The 15,567-nt window shown below is 40.3% G+C and overlaps 1 protein-coding gene across 3 annotated transcripts in view; it reads left to right on the forward strand.

Annotated features, from left to right (window-relative positions):
- The window catches only part of SERGEF (secretion regulating guanine nucleotide exchange factor), a 152,557-nt gene that overhangs the window by 120,471 nt on the left and 16,519 nt on the right, over nucleotides 1–15,567 (forward strand). Inside the window, exons 11-13 of one of the 3 annotated variants that reach the window (XR_006164595.1) lie at nucleotides 8,759–8,888; nucleotides 9,129–9,180; nucleotides 11,644–11,777. The exons of 1 other annotated variant lie outside the window; for it this stretch is intronic. The gene's annotated coding sequence lies outside the window, so the exon portion shown is untranslated. The remainder of the gene's footprint in view (nucleotides 1–8,758; nucleotides 8,889–9,128; nucleotides 9,181–11,643; nucleotides 11,778–15,567) is intronic. One more of the 3 variants, XR_006164596.1, reaches the window with a different exon arrangement.

The following is a 15,567-nucleotide window of genomic DNA, read 5'->3' on the forward strand; positions in this document are numbered from 1 at the left end:
TTTAAAAACTAAACAAACAAGAATCCCCTGCTCCTTGTTGAAAACTATACATTTTAGAAAGAACTCTTATTTCTACTCCCCTTTCTGTTTCTTTGTTCCAATATTCCATTTATTCCAATAGAAGCAAGTTTCTGGGCAAGCCACGTGTTGTTATGGCTTTGTGATGCTGTTACCAGATTTCTCTCCTGGAAAACTGCTGACATGAGGATCTGCCCCTTCTGTAGGCAGGTAGGAACACACAAGCCACATGCCGACTGCTCCAGGGGGGCTGGGTTACCTGTGCTGCTCAGTGGCGAGTCCAGGATGGTCACAGCCTACAGGATTCTGATCTTGTGTTCCCAAAGCTCATGGCAGAGCTTGCTTCATCTCAGGAATTTATGCAGAGTGACAGGAGGACTGAAGGGAGGAAGAACCAGGAGCAGTTGAGACTACTACCTAAAATTTCCTTAGATGTTTAATTGTTCAAATTGTGGGGTGGCAAGAACAAAATGTACCGTAAAAAAATGAGACTATACTATTGAACAGTCTCTTCATGTTCACCACCTCTGGGAGTCTCTGCATCTGTACAGATGGGTTTAAAATCTATAAGAAATTTGTTTGCAAACTTTAAGTAAGGCCAAACAATGGTGTAGCCCCAGTGTGGAAGCCCACTCATTCTATGCTCATTTTGGATTTCAAATATTTGTTATTGTCTTGCATCTCCAATGTGTAACTGTTAGAGCTCTGTCCTCCCACATGCTTGTAATTTTTAAATTGAGGCTGCAGCACACTTTCAAATACCTAGATTATAGGTTCCTGTGCAATTTTCATGAAGAATGCTCTCAACACTCAAAGGCCTGTTCAGGGTGCTGTGGATAAATTAGCAGCAACCAGCTAGTACTAACAAAGTTTTGTTTGGGAGCACAATGCTCCAGCATCATCTGCAGGTGGTAAAGCAGCAGTTGATATCACTCAGGAGTCAGAACAGTCAGATAGCTCACTTGGAACAAGAGCTGATCCCTCCACTATGCAAATGGAATAGTTGCTGCCAACAGCAATTAAAAATGGATGATGAAGATTTAATGCAGTGTGGCCATCCGTTCTGTCCTGCAAGTGTATTGAGGGGAAAAGAGGGGGAGATGAGAATTACCTTCCAGACAGCTGAAATAAGCAATGTGTCTTTGAATTGACAAAAACTCAACATCTGAGATATAACACAGAATGGTAATAATGAAATATCCCAAGTTAACACTTGCAGGGCATTAACAATAACGAGTGTCTGCTCAGTAATTGCACTCAGTCTCACAATCGATTTTCTTAATGTGAACCTAAATATTTTAACTGTATCACTTAATTTTCTTACCAGTCTTGAATCTGAAACTTACTAGCATTTCCTACTCTTACACACAGCCTCTTGGGAGATTAACGACCACAGCATATTGATCATCACCATTTCATTGGGGCTTGCCTCTTCTCTCTTGTGCTGCTCCTTCTTGGGCAGCTTCCATCGTGTTCAATCAGCAAGTTAATGGTCCAAGAACCCAGTGCAAGCTCCTAGAGAAACCTCCTAGGTTTTTACAGATCTCAAGTTGTTATCTGGTATGACTGAATGTTGCTGTATCTCCAAGACCAAATAATATCTCTTTAATTGAAGGTAATGGGTTTGACTGGATGAGAATAACATGAAAGAATAATAATAAGAATAATAATGCCTCACAGTAACTTTACAGGTAGCTCCCTGTTTACAAGCTGCCTGTGGCTTGCTTTATTCTTTCATCAGGTTGTTGTTCCCAGAAGTGACTAAAAGTGTTGGGGAATCCCTCAGTTTCTGATTATGTGTTAGTAATAGGCAATGAAGGTGCCTGAGGGTTGCATGATTGCAGGAGGGGCCTGTCCTAAATCTGTAATCCTTTACCAAGTCTCAAACTGAGCACCAAGAATAGCTAGTTAATTTTTAAAATGCACACTTGACCCTGGTTGTATCTAATTCTGAACTCAAATTAGGCATTTATTTGTGTACTGTCTTTCATGCACACATGTAGATCTACACAAGTCATCTCTCTGCATGCATGTAGACCACTGAACCATCACACTTCCATATGGAGATGAACTTTTTTATTAAGCATTTCTAACATACTGTATTCTAGTTCCCTTTCTGGTATTTAGTTATGGTATTTCTGTTCTCAAAGACACTAGTGAAGATGGGGAGGTTTGTCCTTCTGTTTTATAAATTGAATAATTTTCACTCCCAGTGTGGCTTGCTTACTAATATGATACACTTGGAGGACAACAGCTTTTCTTTCTCTCAGTTTCAGTTAGCTTCATGGGCTAATGTAATTGGTGTATTTATAGGTAAGGTAATATTTTAAATGGCCCATAAAGAGATAACACTCATGATTTTCCAGCATATGAATCCCCCTTTTCTGGTTTTCAATTTGGAATGGTACTTGTGTTTGCAAACCCTTAGTTTCTAACTTCCGTTGCAGGATTTGTATAAATGTTAGGCACGCTTCTTTGGGTACTTCAGTGTGCAGTCTTCACTTTTTCTAGCTCAGATTTAAAACCTGATTTTCAGTTTTTCTCCTGCGCAGTCCATGTTGAATTTTCCTTTCCCTTGAAGAACCAAGAAACAATTTCTTAAATGGCTAGCCATTTTTTTCTTCCTTCTTTGGAAAGGTTATCGTGCCCCTTTAACTGTCTCAAGCTGGCTTCTGGCTTGTATGTGTGGCACCGTGCTAGATTGCTATAAATTTTTTACAAGACCACCACTGTTTTGTGTGAACCAGAAAAGTGTAAATAACTATACACACAGCAGGACTCTTCAAAGATTCTCAGCTAACCTCTGACTTGACAGGTTGCTTATATTTCCCTTCTTACCATCAATTTTACCTTTTATGTTTTGCTTATCTGCTTTCAAATTTTGAGACCCTCCCATTTCCCTCTTAGAAATCTGTTTCATCTAGATAACCCTAAACAAGGAAACACCTGAGCTGCGCGCTTGCCTGTATTGAGAAATACAGTTGTTTATCAAATTCAACCAACCCTACTTTCTCTGGTATTTTTCCCTTCCTTCCTCTGTCTTTTCAGATTTGCTATCATCAAGAGTTTTTAAAATATATTCACATTTCAGGCTTAAATATAAACTTAGATTAACTACCATTTAATTAAGATAACATCATCAGGATAATTAAACTTCCTAAGATGGAACAGCTAAGCCCTTGTGATTTGCAGCCTGTGCCTTGTGATTTTTTGTTCTCTGCTGGATATCCATGCGTGAGTGAGATCAGCTTTGAGAGGCACACTGCTAAATGCCATGTTTGATCACAGTGCGACCACCACCCTGGCTCAGTGGTGGGAAGGATGTGGGGTTAGCTGAGGCTGAGGCCTCGGAAGGCAGGGGTGGTGCTGGCAGAGGCAAGCGTCCTGAAGCATCTTGCAGACTCCTTTTATTAAGAACACGCTCCAAGATCTGACCAGGACTTTGGTCTGTAACGAGCTGCATTTTGGGGTTTCTTGTCGATGCAGTGTTTTTGCCTAGGAGCACCCAGGGACAACATTCCCTGACCCCACCCCATCTGCCTAGGAGACTGCCCTGCCATTGATGTCCTTGTCACCTTTAGCTGGAATGCAAACGGTGGGACGTGGCAGGCCACCCACAGGAGCTGCTGGCTGCCAACAGCATAACACAGCCCTTCCAGGGCAGCTCACCTGGGTTGCCTGCTGCTCTCTGCATTGCAGTCCCACAGCCTTTTGAAGTGGATTCGAAGGGTTAAATGTTATCTTCAGGCTTGTTCGTTGTAGGAGAGTGCTTTAGAACATAGGAATGGGGATCGGGGTGAAAATCTCCGTGTCAGTCATGCAAGAGAATTTTCTGCAGCTGGGGTAAAATTTGGCTGCGTAGGAAATAGTGCTTTACTAGGGTTACCATAAGCTCTGAGCTAAAAACTCATAAATGTAACTTTTCCACTCTGGTTGTCAAACAAAAAGAAAAAAGTGCCATATATTTTAGCTGTGTTGCTTCCTAAGCTCCTTGAAAGCTCTTTGGATACCTCCATTTTGAGTTCAGTAAGGTAACCTATGCAGAAGAAAATAGGGCAACTTTGTGTGCCTTCCCCAGAGATTTGCTCCTTGACAACCTTTGAAACCACTTATTAAAAGAAAAAATTATGTATTCGTAACTGATTTTATAGGAAACTGACTTTGGTTAGCAAATGTATTTTTAAAGGACAAACCGATTCATGCTTTTCTTTCTATTTAGTAATCTATGCAGATGAAAATTACTCCTATCCTTTCTATGAGGCTCTTTTTGAAATCTTTTCTAGTCAGATAAAGTAAGATTTTTCAAAAGTAAGAGTAAATTGAGTCAGTGGCTTAAAAATTAATTCTTGAATAAAATGTTGCACAAGGAAATGAAAACCCAAGGTTCATGAGATTTTTTTTGCTCATAAATACAGTGACTAAGGATTGGCTGATTGAAAATTTCTGTAGTTTAAATTCAAAATATTTGTTCAAATACATTAGCCATAGAAGTAATGGTTAGGATGTTTAGTGTATGTGGATCGGATTTTTCTGGAGTTCTTGATTTAGCAGATGTACAGATGAAGTCTGTAAGATAATAGTGCTGAGCCAAGGCAAAGTTGCTGAGTACAGTGCTTTTTTTTTTTAACTTATGACTCATGGGTGAATCTAAACTAGAATTCTGTTTAATATTAATAGGAAATTCAAAAGTTGGCTTTCATGGCAGACACAGGAAATATGTCTCTGGAGAATCTTAAACGGGCTTTTCTTTCTTCCTCATAGTTCCATGGCAAAATGTTATTTGATTTGGACATCCAGAGAAGGGAAACTTTAAAACAAATGAAACTGGCACAGTGTACTCTATTTTTGGCATGCTTGTATGTAATCAACAACTTTCCGCATTTGCTCTGTTTGCCTCATCATACCCAATTCCCACCGGTTCTTCAGTATTCAGTGCTGGTTAGGAGTTTTAGCGTGCGTTTCCAAACCCTCAGCATGTTTTTTGTTTTTCCACTGCTTAGGTGCTGCATAAACACTTTACCTCTCTGCACCGATCTGCCCTCAGCAGCCTGCAATGCCGCCATACCCTGAGGGACACTGAAGGCATGGGTTGCCTTGTTTGCTCTACCTCTATCTGTCTAGCTATTTGTAAAGCACTTCTCGCTGACTACAGACAGTGCTACTCTGTGTTGTGTTCAGGTATGCTTGTTCTAGGTAACTGTAATGCTGCTGCACACTTGTTCTTTGTAAGAGAAGAGTAGAAATTCCCATTGGCAGATCTTCAAGTTACCTGGGTGGTACCTGGACTGAGCAGTAATTATTCTGAGTAAGCTTTTCTGTTCCAGCTATTTTCATTGCTGGGAAAGTAAAGTAGAGGAGGGTGTGATGGAAGGTTTGTTGTTTCTTAGGATTCTTGTTTGGAGTTGGCATGTAATGATGCAGTTTTAGCTGTTTGGAAGAATTAACTACCAAAATATAGGTATGATATTTGTGGTTAAGGAACAGTGACTTGATAGCTTTTTTTTCTTGCCCCCTTCCCACGAGGAGGCTAATCTCAGCAGCTAAGCTAAACCAAGGGCAGGACTGAAACCCTAACTGTTCTGCAGCTTTTTCAGTACAATCCATTCACCCAAAACTTGATGAACTGCTTAAATAACCCTAGTGCGTTCGGGAATTTGCTGCGGAGGCTCCATTGGTGCCTTTGAGGAGGAGATGAGGTCTGTAATGTTTCCAGAGCTCTGCCAGCACAGTCAGCATAATGACTTTATTGAAGTCATTCAGGTACCTGAGCAGAGCTGTTTCCAAGCAGGTATAAGCAGACTTCAAGGACAGGACATGAGCGTATGCCAAGCCCTTGTAAACAGTGACTTGAGCTGGTAACTACTAAACAGCAGGTTTGGGGGTTTTTTTAGTATGATTATTATTGTTACTATTTTATGTATTTTTCTGCAGCAAAAGGCTGCGACTCCCTCCCAGAGTCCTGTGAGAAGTGCTGGAAGGTCTTGATGCCTTCCTGTGGTCCCTGTGAAAGGCAGTAGCCGATAGGCTTCAGCTGGGAGCACCTCAGGCTGCTGCAAGGTGCATGTGTGCCTAATGCATCTGGCATTATCTAAGAGTAGGGGGCATGTATAAGTGCCAGAGTTTGCTTCACACCAAGGGTTGGTTCTGAGACAGAGAGGTATAATGGGAGAAGAGTGTTCCGTGAAGATGCTTCCTCAGGCTAAACAAATGCTATCCTGTGTACTTCACAGCTGAGGCTTAAAATAGAGATAATAAATCGATACATGTTGTGTTTTGTTTTTAAGCTGGTCTTCAGTCTCCAGATTGGCTTTTAAGTATCTTGTTGCTATGGAGAAAGAACAACTCTCCTATGCAGTGGGTGCGGAGAGCGGCACTCCTCACAGCATGGTGCTGTGCTGCCTCTTCATCCTGCAGCGTTTTTTTCCCAAGGAAATACGGCTGTTACTGGTATGCTGCCGTTTGATCTTGTCTGTGCTTGTGATTGATTTCCTCCCCCCTTTCCCTCTTGCCCTTTACGAATGCCTTTTCACCATCTCTGATCTTATCTTTATCTCCTCTGCCTTTTTTCTCAATGAGGGCTCCCTTCACTTCCAGATGAAAATTAGACCGTTAGCAAAGCCTTACCTTCTCTCTCCCAGATACTCTCTTTTCTGTATTCATGATCAGTGAGAGATACCAGATTTGCAGTAGGCAGAGGAAAATATTTTGCTACCAATACATCCATTTCTCCCCATTATTCTTTTAAAAGTAAACAAGCCTGGACTCTGGTACTACATATACAGCAGAGACAAAGGCTGTTTCTGGAGATTGCAGCAACATTATGCATCTGCTGCTGAGTCCTTACAGCAGCAGAGAGTGTATGTCTTGACATCTAGGCATGTCAAGAGCAGTACATGTCTGTTGTTCGTGTCACTTTGTTACGTGTTGTTTCCCTCACCTCCGGCTCAGTTCCCAGCCAATGCAGGCTGCAGTGCAGTTTGCTCACAGGTCATCTCTCCAATGATGAGATGATGTCTGTGCTTGGGGAGCGAGGAGAAAGGCCAGGCCAGTGCAGTGGCAGGGAATACAAATGCACAGACAGATGTACCCCACCGTCCTTGAACGTCAAGAGAAGCAGCAAGCTTTCTCAAGTGCTGCTGTGTCAGAGCCCTGGAGCTGCCGATTCAGATGCGTTTCTGAGGCTGAATTACTGAGTGCTTTTGTTTGTAGTCTCTTCCTCCTCTGCTGCTAACTGCAAGACCAGTTAGGAAAAAAAGAATGGTATTTTAATTGAAGATACACAAATGAGCAGGGAAAACTTGGAATGAACCAGAGGAAATGCTGTGAAAGCAAATTCACCTCTTTTGCTGGTGATTTCTTAACAGCTAGAGACTGTTCCAGTTATTTTGAAAGGGCTCAGCTCCCACTGGGGCTCTGAAGTGAACAGGCCATTTTTTTCAAGGCCATCTGCTGAGCTTCTGGGTGCTGCTCATTTCTGGAGACCTCTGAAATGTAAAAATCTTGTTGTCTACTTGATTGTCAATGAGAATGTCATGTGCATACCAGATTGACCCCAATTTTTCCTCTTGATTTCCCTTTAATTTACTATATTAAATTGAATCTGTCTCTGTTTTCTGAATTATCTCTGATCCCCTGCAGTGTGAAGAAAGCCTGCTCATCTCCTGCTGCTGCTCTTAGCTGGTATTATGTTGTTAAACTTCTGCTTGCTCATTGTCAGTCCTGTGCGTGTCTGTCTCCAGCCAGGGAGGTCTAATTGTGAAGCTGCTCTGGCTGCCCCTAATCCTTCAGTGCCTGTATTTGTCTGCCTACCACTGAGTTGTCTTATCTCCTTTGGGTTTGGCCATTTTGTATTATGTTTCTTTTTGCGCTCTGTGTAGCCCTGAAAGCAGTTCCAAGGTCAAGGCTTGGATTTACCTTAGAAGGGAAAATTAGGAGAACGGCAGCAATGCCTGGAGGGCAGGCCAGTGCACAAGGCAGTGAAAGATCTCCTGGCAAATGGCAGCACTCTGGAGAAACATGACAATGTTCCTGGGGTGGTCTCCTCTTGATATGAGCATCCTGGCAACCCAGTCCTTGTGTCAGCGTGAAGTGCAGTGGTTTTCTTGCTCTATTAACATGAAAGTGGATTCTGAATTACTAATTATTAGCTTTTGCCATTGTTATTCAGCTACGTTCTACTGATGGGTGTTGGGAAGACAGGGCAGGACAGTGTCTGGTACTCCTGCCAGGGGTCCCTTTGATGGTACCAAAAGAGAAATAGTATTAGTACTGATCTGATGTGCCCTTTAGGTCACAATAAATTGAGACTGCATGATCTGTCTGTGATCATGGTTGGCTTAGGAGCTGCAAGCTCAGTGATCAAAATGTAAAACTTGGCAGAACAATCTTGGAGGCTTTTCCAGGATTCTCTGCTTATGTCTCCATGCCGACACTTCTGCAAGTTGCTGGGCTACTTTTTTTGGGAAACAAGGTTCTCGTTACAGAAACAGTTACATTCAGTGATGCCTCCAATGAGCAGAGTCTGCTACATGGCCCTTCTTCCAAGGGTGGAAAGGGAGAAGGGAAGAGGAAGACTTCACAGTTCAGCTGTCAAATAGTAGTTGCTAGAAAAGGAACTGCATGCCTAAGAAAATTTTCATTCTACATTTATGAGCATATTTAAGTGCTCCAGAATAAGCCTTAGAAAAAAGGTATACGTATACATAGCATAAAAATAATTGGTGTATTTCTGTAAAAACAGAAATCTGCTCATCTCCAGAAGGGAGTTATGGAATGTAAATGCTACATCATCATCTCTGCTGGCAGGATCAACCCAAGCATGAGGCTGGAGGTTGTCAGGCCCTCTTGTTCCTGGGAAACAAATTGGCATGGTAAGATTAAGCCTAAAGTGTCACAATTACCGCATATGTGAAGAATTTGTAGTTTCTTCTACGGTAAATAAGATGCTATACCAAGCAACAATGGATTAATAAATCCAAAATTTTATTTAAACCTATGTTTATATATATAGTATATGCATGTATGTATGGAGGAGTGAGGAGGTTATCTCTTTTGAGCTTGTTCCTTTTCCTATTTGAGATGACAGAAGTTTTTATTACTGTGTTTCGCAGGCGCCAGTCGCAAGTCCCTTGCTAGGACTATGTATGTTGTGATCATGTGCTGGTACGTTGGTCATCAAGAGATTTTTTTGTTCTCTTGGGATCAGAGTTTGAGCAATATGGTCATGAAGGGGCCCACTGTGGTGTTTAAGCCCTTAGGGTTGGACAGGGTGCCAAGGCCAGAGCTTCCACACACGTGTACATAGGCCAGTTAAGCTGGAGAAAGCAAACTGCATCCTGCCATGCAGGAAAGTTTTGGATTGTTCCTCCATAAGAGCCCAGGAGACAATCCTTTCAGCCATTCAAAATGGTTCCCGAGTCCCGTTTAACTCACTCAACAATTAGCCGCTGTATTGAATAAAGGGCAAATGGCTTATTTTGACAAGGACTGTAACCTTTGCTTCAACTTTTTTTCTCTTTCTCAACATAAACTCATTCTTGCAAGCACAAACAATAAGAGACATTTGTGGACTTGCAATTTTGTAAAATTTCAATTGTTTAGCAAATTTATGCAATATGAGCTGCAGCAGTTTCGTCATCAGTGGGAAGCCTGTAATTGGGAAGAGAAGGAAAAGACCTTGAAGTCTTTTAGTGGCTCTTTGCTGGTACATTTTGAGGCCATAACCTGATGGCTCAGCAGCTAGCGGGCTCGGTCCCTTGCTCTGTGGTCTCTGTCAGCAGGGTGTTTAATATGACAGTGCTTTTTGCGATACGAGCTGCTGACTTCTGGGACTACCAAACAGATGGTGACTACGTGAGAACACATGTAAGTGGCTGACACTGTAGATTCTGTTTTCCCCAGTTGTCGCACTGTTCAGGATGCAGTGTTTAAGACTGGAATCAGCATAAAGGTGTCTTGTTTTTAAGAAAGAAAGGAAAAATAACCATCCACAAACCGAACCCAAACACATTGAGGCCTCATTGTTCTGATGCCCTGAGCTGTAGGGAGCTTGTCAAATCTCTTTTTGCCCAGCCTGACAAATTTTAGATAGCAAAAATAACACTGCAGAGTAAATTTCTTGGGTGAAGTGGTATGGTGCTATTGCAAAATTCAATCAGCAAATAAATGTGAATCTATCTAAAAAGAGTATTTTGAAAATAAAAATTAGTATAAAGGCACCCAATGTGTATAAATAAAGCAATTTGCTATTTCTTACATTTTCCACCAAGGACAAAGGAAATTACAGTATAGTGTCTCCTCATGATCATTTGAAAGTGGCACTGTACTGTTGGATTCCTCTCTGGCAATCTTTCCTTACTCAAGTGAGTGAAATCTGTCAAATTCCAATATACAGAAACAGAACCTGATTTCAGAGTGTGTTGTCGACCTTCTGAGATGGATCTCAGAATAGATCAACATTCTGACGTTCTTATATCAGCATATCTGTAGCTTGTGAAAATTTAAATATTAAAGCATAATGTCTGAATCATAGCAACTCTTCAGTCCAATAAGAAAGCCAATCTGCCTAATTCATGTGGTACATTTTACTCCATCTGCAGAAATCAGCTTCGTGTGTGCTTTTTAAATTAAAAAAAAAAAAAAAAAAAAAAAAAGAGGCTGAAAACCCAACTCTATTTGAAATTTGGGAGCTGGATAGTGCCTATGATTTTTTGCAGAATCACATTGGGTTTCTCAGCAAAGAAAGAGGATTATTGTCTGTAGAGAAGTGCTAGCAAAGGAGAAGTAAGATCCTACTAGCTTGGAAAAATAGGAGATTTAGTTGAGACCAGCAAACATTAAGCTGCCTCAGATTACCCAGCTGCACCCAGCAGTTTCTCTGCATACCGTGTGCGGTGCAGAGTGTCTCACGGCCATGCAGTCACTTCAAGGCATAGGAGGAGTGTGGCGGTGAGCGCTCGAGCAGAGGGCTGGAGGCGGTCATCTCTACAGGTCCAGCCTAAATTATTCCATGTCTTGAGGCTGTTCCTGTCTGGGATCCATGAAGGTTCTGAACAAAAAGTTGGGTTTAAAATACAAACATGTGAAAAAGGAGAATGGTGAAGCCACACACTGGCTGTTAGGTGATCAAAGCCATACGAATTAGCTGAAGTATCATGACTAAAAAGAAGCCTTCCTGAGGAAGGAAGACTGCGGTCACTGTACACCGAATATCACTCTGTCATTCTCTATTTTCCTTAAGCTCCCTCCAAAATTTTCTGTTGAAAGCCAGAGCTAGTGCTGTTACATCTGAAGCATTTATTTTGTCATTTATAACTGTGACTGACACTGAGGAGAGAGGTACCTGGATGGAAGGACATTCAAAAATAATTTGGTAGCCAGTGCAGATGCCCAGGGAGAAGCCAAGCCCTTAAAAACTAACAGGAATGAAATGCTGTCCTACTAACTCTCTGAGCCAAGGGGAACTGTGTTGCTGAGATCCTGTTTTTTTATTGCTGAAGGGGTAAATTAACATACTTAGCAAAATACCCAGAGATTTGGTTGTATTTTACCCTGCTGATGAAACTGGATAGTAATTGTTTTCACAGGGTTGGGGTTTTTTTTTTTTTTTTTGCATGACTGGAGAAGAAACAATATGTGTCCTGTATGTGAGCCTTTTCAGGCAGTGTGTGACTGTCCCAGCCTGCTGTCCCTAGTGTAAGATGTCTCCTAAGAGAAGGTGGTTAAATAACGCTGACGTTGTATGACAGGAGTTTTGTAACGTGAGTAAATATTACCTGTTCAGCTGTAAGCAAATAAATCCTTTTAAATATTGTAGTGGATACCTTAGGGGAGGAAAAGTACATTGAAAATGGAAGCAACTGGAAAATATTATAGTCTTTTTAAAAAAATATTATTTTTCTTTTTAATTTGTTGTCATTTTTGTCTTCTCTTGAAAAAATGCAGACTTTTCAGTGATATATCACAAATATGTCTATATTAAAAAAATACATATTTTGGATGGAAAATCAAAACAATTTTAGTTCCTTTAAGTTTCTGCATGAATATATACTATCAAGAACTGAATGTTTATTCTGAAGAGTTTTTATGGAATACATTGTTATAAACCCTGGTTAAATAAGATTTATAGAGGTAAATTGTCCTAACTCACCGTCCATCTGATATTTTATGTTCTGTTAGAAAAACAAAGTAGAATTTCGGAATGGATTTCTGAATGTGCTAAGCATTCCCAAAGTGAGAAAATTGCAATTACTTATCTTTTTGGAAATGCTGGGTCTAAAAGGTTTTGGATTTTTTCAAATACTTTAGTGCTCTCATGAAAAATCGAGATATGTCCAACTTCAGCAGCAAGCTTGAACCTATGTTTATAGCTACTAAGTAATGTCTACAGAGTGGGATCCTGGTTTGGAAGAGGGTTGTGCCTGCAGTTTTTATGTCGTCTTATTAATTACAAAGCCAGGAAAAGGAAATGGGAGTGTTGTTTCTCTTCTTTGAGGCAATCAGTGTATTTCAAGTTTAAATTAAAAATAACAAACACCTTAAAAATCTTGTAGAGTTGAACAGGAGGTTAGTGTCAGGGTTTTCTAGAAAACTTTGAAGCCCAAATATACCAGCAGATAGAGAGACTGCCATGTTCTTGAAAGTGGTGGCTTATTCCAGGAGCAGAGTGTGGAAAATAACCTCTACTCTAAATCTCCGAAGCTGAAACCAGATCAGTGTGTCATCTTTAAAGGACGTGTTGCTCCTGTTGTCACTCATAATTCTTCTGACATTAGCATTTCTAATATTCTGGTTCAAGATCTCAATGTAGTAAAGATTCATATTTGGTAGGTATGGGAGTTGGTTTTCTTCCTGTCAGAATAGACCACTGGAGTCCTTTAGCCAGGAGTACTGAAACAGAGAAATATTGTATATGTTAATGTAAATTAATTGAAATTTTTAAAATAATAATTTATGATGTATGACTACATAAGAAAAATAATGTTATGCACCTCTTGTTCACAGTATGGTTTTCTTGTCTTTTCAGCTTTGCTTTACTGTTTTGTGATCCAGAATACAAAGCTTATTAACTGTTTATTAGCATACTCTGATATTTTTGACATTGTATTAGGTATTTATAAAGAATGAGTTAATAGTAAAAAGTGTTAATGAAGTTTTGCTTATTGCTTTCCCAGTGTAATAACAAATCGGTGTACCGACATAATTAACTGTACAGATAATTAACGGTTGCATGTTTGGAGACAGATTCTCTGCTATTATAATGGTGAAACAAGCTGGGTTTTGCCAGCAGGTAACTTGTCCTGTCTTCTGTTTGGCTGTCTGGAAATGCATTTTTACTTCATAAACCCCAGTGTTTTGGAAGATCTATCTGCAGGTAAATTATGGTAAGATGGAAACTGTCATTTCTAGAAAGTAGCAGATGTTTAGGAGAGTTGATGAGTGATAATTCCAGTACTGGGGTAATTGTCACATTCTCTCTGGTCGATAGCCTTAAGCTGGTAATAACCAAAGAGTTGATTTGTCTTGTTGGTTGGTTGTTTTTTGTTTTTTAGGGGAGCTATCCTCATCAATTAATAAATTAAAAAGCACATTCCTACATGCACAAGAGTTTAAATTGGGAAGCTGGTATCTATTGCTGGGTGGAATAATAATTTTAAGTAGCTGAACTGGATAAGTGCATGTTGACATTTTTATTTGTGCATAAATTAATTCTTAATGTTGTAGGCATAGCTGGATGCAGGGAACATTAAAAGAACTTGACAGTGTCGGAACCAAGATTCTGATGTCAAACAGGAGGTGAAATTCACTTTATTCTAATTATTGATTAAAATTTTACTAACAGACTTTAAAGATATTCGTGGGGCAGCTCTTCAGGGATGAGCAACCTAAACATGTGCCTTCCTGTTTCCATAGCGACACATCATTTGTGTCGTTTCCAGGCAGCCTAGATTGCATTGTGTACTGCAAGAATATTAGATTCAGAAGAGCTATATTAACAGCTCAGTAGTTTTCCCTAAACCTTGGTATTAAATATTTTTGTTTTGGATGAACATTAGAATAAAAAAGTGGTTGGAATTGTTGTGGTTTTTTAGAGAAACAAATCATGGCAGCAGAGCTGAAAATGAGAAATAACTGGCAACTGAGGTGAAGTGGTTTGGTCCGATTCATTGATTGCAAAACTGGCTATTCCTGTGACCGTGCAAATGCACTTTATCAATATGGTCAAGACTGTAGCAGGAATAGTTCTCGGTCTGGTGATTATTGTTAAAATCTTTGGAAGTGTTTTTGATTCATCTTGTTGGAGCTGTTGGAGCGAATTGAAGTAATGTAGTAAAGGTTAAGGCTATAAATGGTGGCCGTTAGCAAGGATCAGATTTCCAGCCCTGTGGCTCATGGCCTTGGAAGCACATTTACAGGTGGCATTTTCAAGCTCAACGTAAGCAATTTGGTAGCTTTCCAGGATACTTGAGGCCATTTCAGACTGTGGCATATTCATATTTTGCTGCGAGCTTGAAACTGGTTTATCAGATTTGGAATGTCAGACTTGTCTATCAAGTCATACATTTCTAAGACTGGGACAGAGCATCTCAGTATCATTTTCACACAGTTCTCAGCTGCTGTGAGCAGAGGAAACCCCTTTTAAAAGAAGGGTATCCTGGATAGAGAAATATTTTTTTAGAAAGATTCATCTTTTGTCTTGTCTGTAAGAGATGAATAATTCAGTACATCCCTATGCAAATGTTTATTACTCTCAATGAAAAAATGTGCATACCTTATTCCTTCTCTCCGTTTGTGTAGTGTCAGCTTCCCAGTGATGAATCTTTGTCAGATACAGCAATGTGCTACAGTGTTTTCTGAGCTGATTGCGTGCATATCTTCTGCTTTGGCATTGTGGAGGCTTAAATTACTGTTTAAACTGTGAATTTTAAAATGCTATTTTAATGTTACCACTATACAGTAAAAGAAGCGAATTACTATGGGGGAAGTATTTAAGCAATGCGTAAAGATGCAGATCACCACAATGTTTTCCTTTGGCCTTCAGGATGTTTAGTTTTCTGTTTCTCTATTTGCATGAATTTTTCCATGAGGTTATGTGAGTCATGTCAATAAAAATTGAGAGCTTTCACAGTAGTTGTTGCTATAGTTACATGGTGCAGCTCTTAGTCTCCTGCACAGAAAGTAAACCACCTGCAATTCCATAAAATCCCTTATTGGCAGAGAAAGATTGAAAGAGACAGTACTGGTGTGCAGGTACAGAGCAAATTCTAGGTTGCTCTGATATCCTTGCAGCTAATGCTGTCTTCATGCAGAGGTCTGCAGGAAGGCTTTATGGATGAGAACAGCATGGAAAGGGGACAAAATACATCATCTTTGGGGGAAAAGGGTGCTGGATGCAGAAAATGGAAGATAAGAAATAAGTAATAAAATGAATTTAAAAGAATCTCAGTTCATAGCATAACTCAGCTTCAGGAGAAGAGGGGCTAAGCTGCCTTTTAAAGCCCTCTGAGTCGTACCCCTCCATGCAGACAGAAATGTCACGCTCCGAGAATG

Source organism: Tyto alba, unplaced genomic scaffold (assembly GCF_018691265.1).
Source record: "Tyto alba isolate M040663 unplaced genomic scaffold, T.alba_DEE_v4.0 Super-Scaffold_8, whole genome shotgun sequence".
Classification (NCBI taxonomy): Eukaryota; Metazoa; Chordata; class Aves; order Strigiformes; family Tytonidae; genus Tyto; species Tyto alba.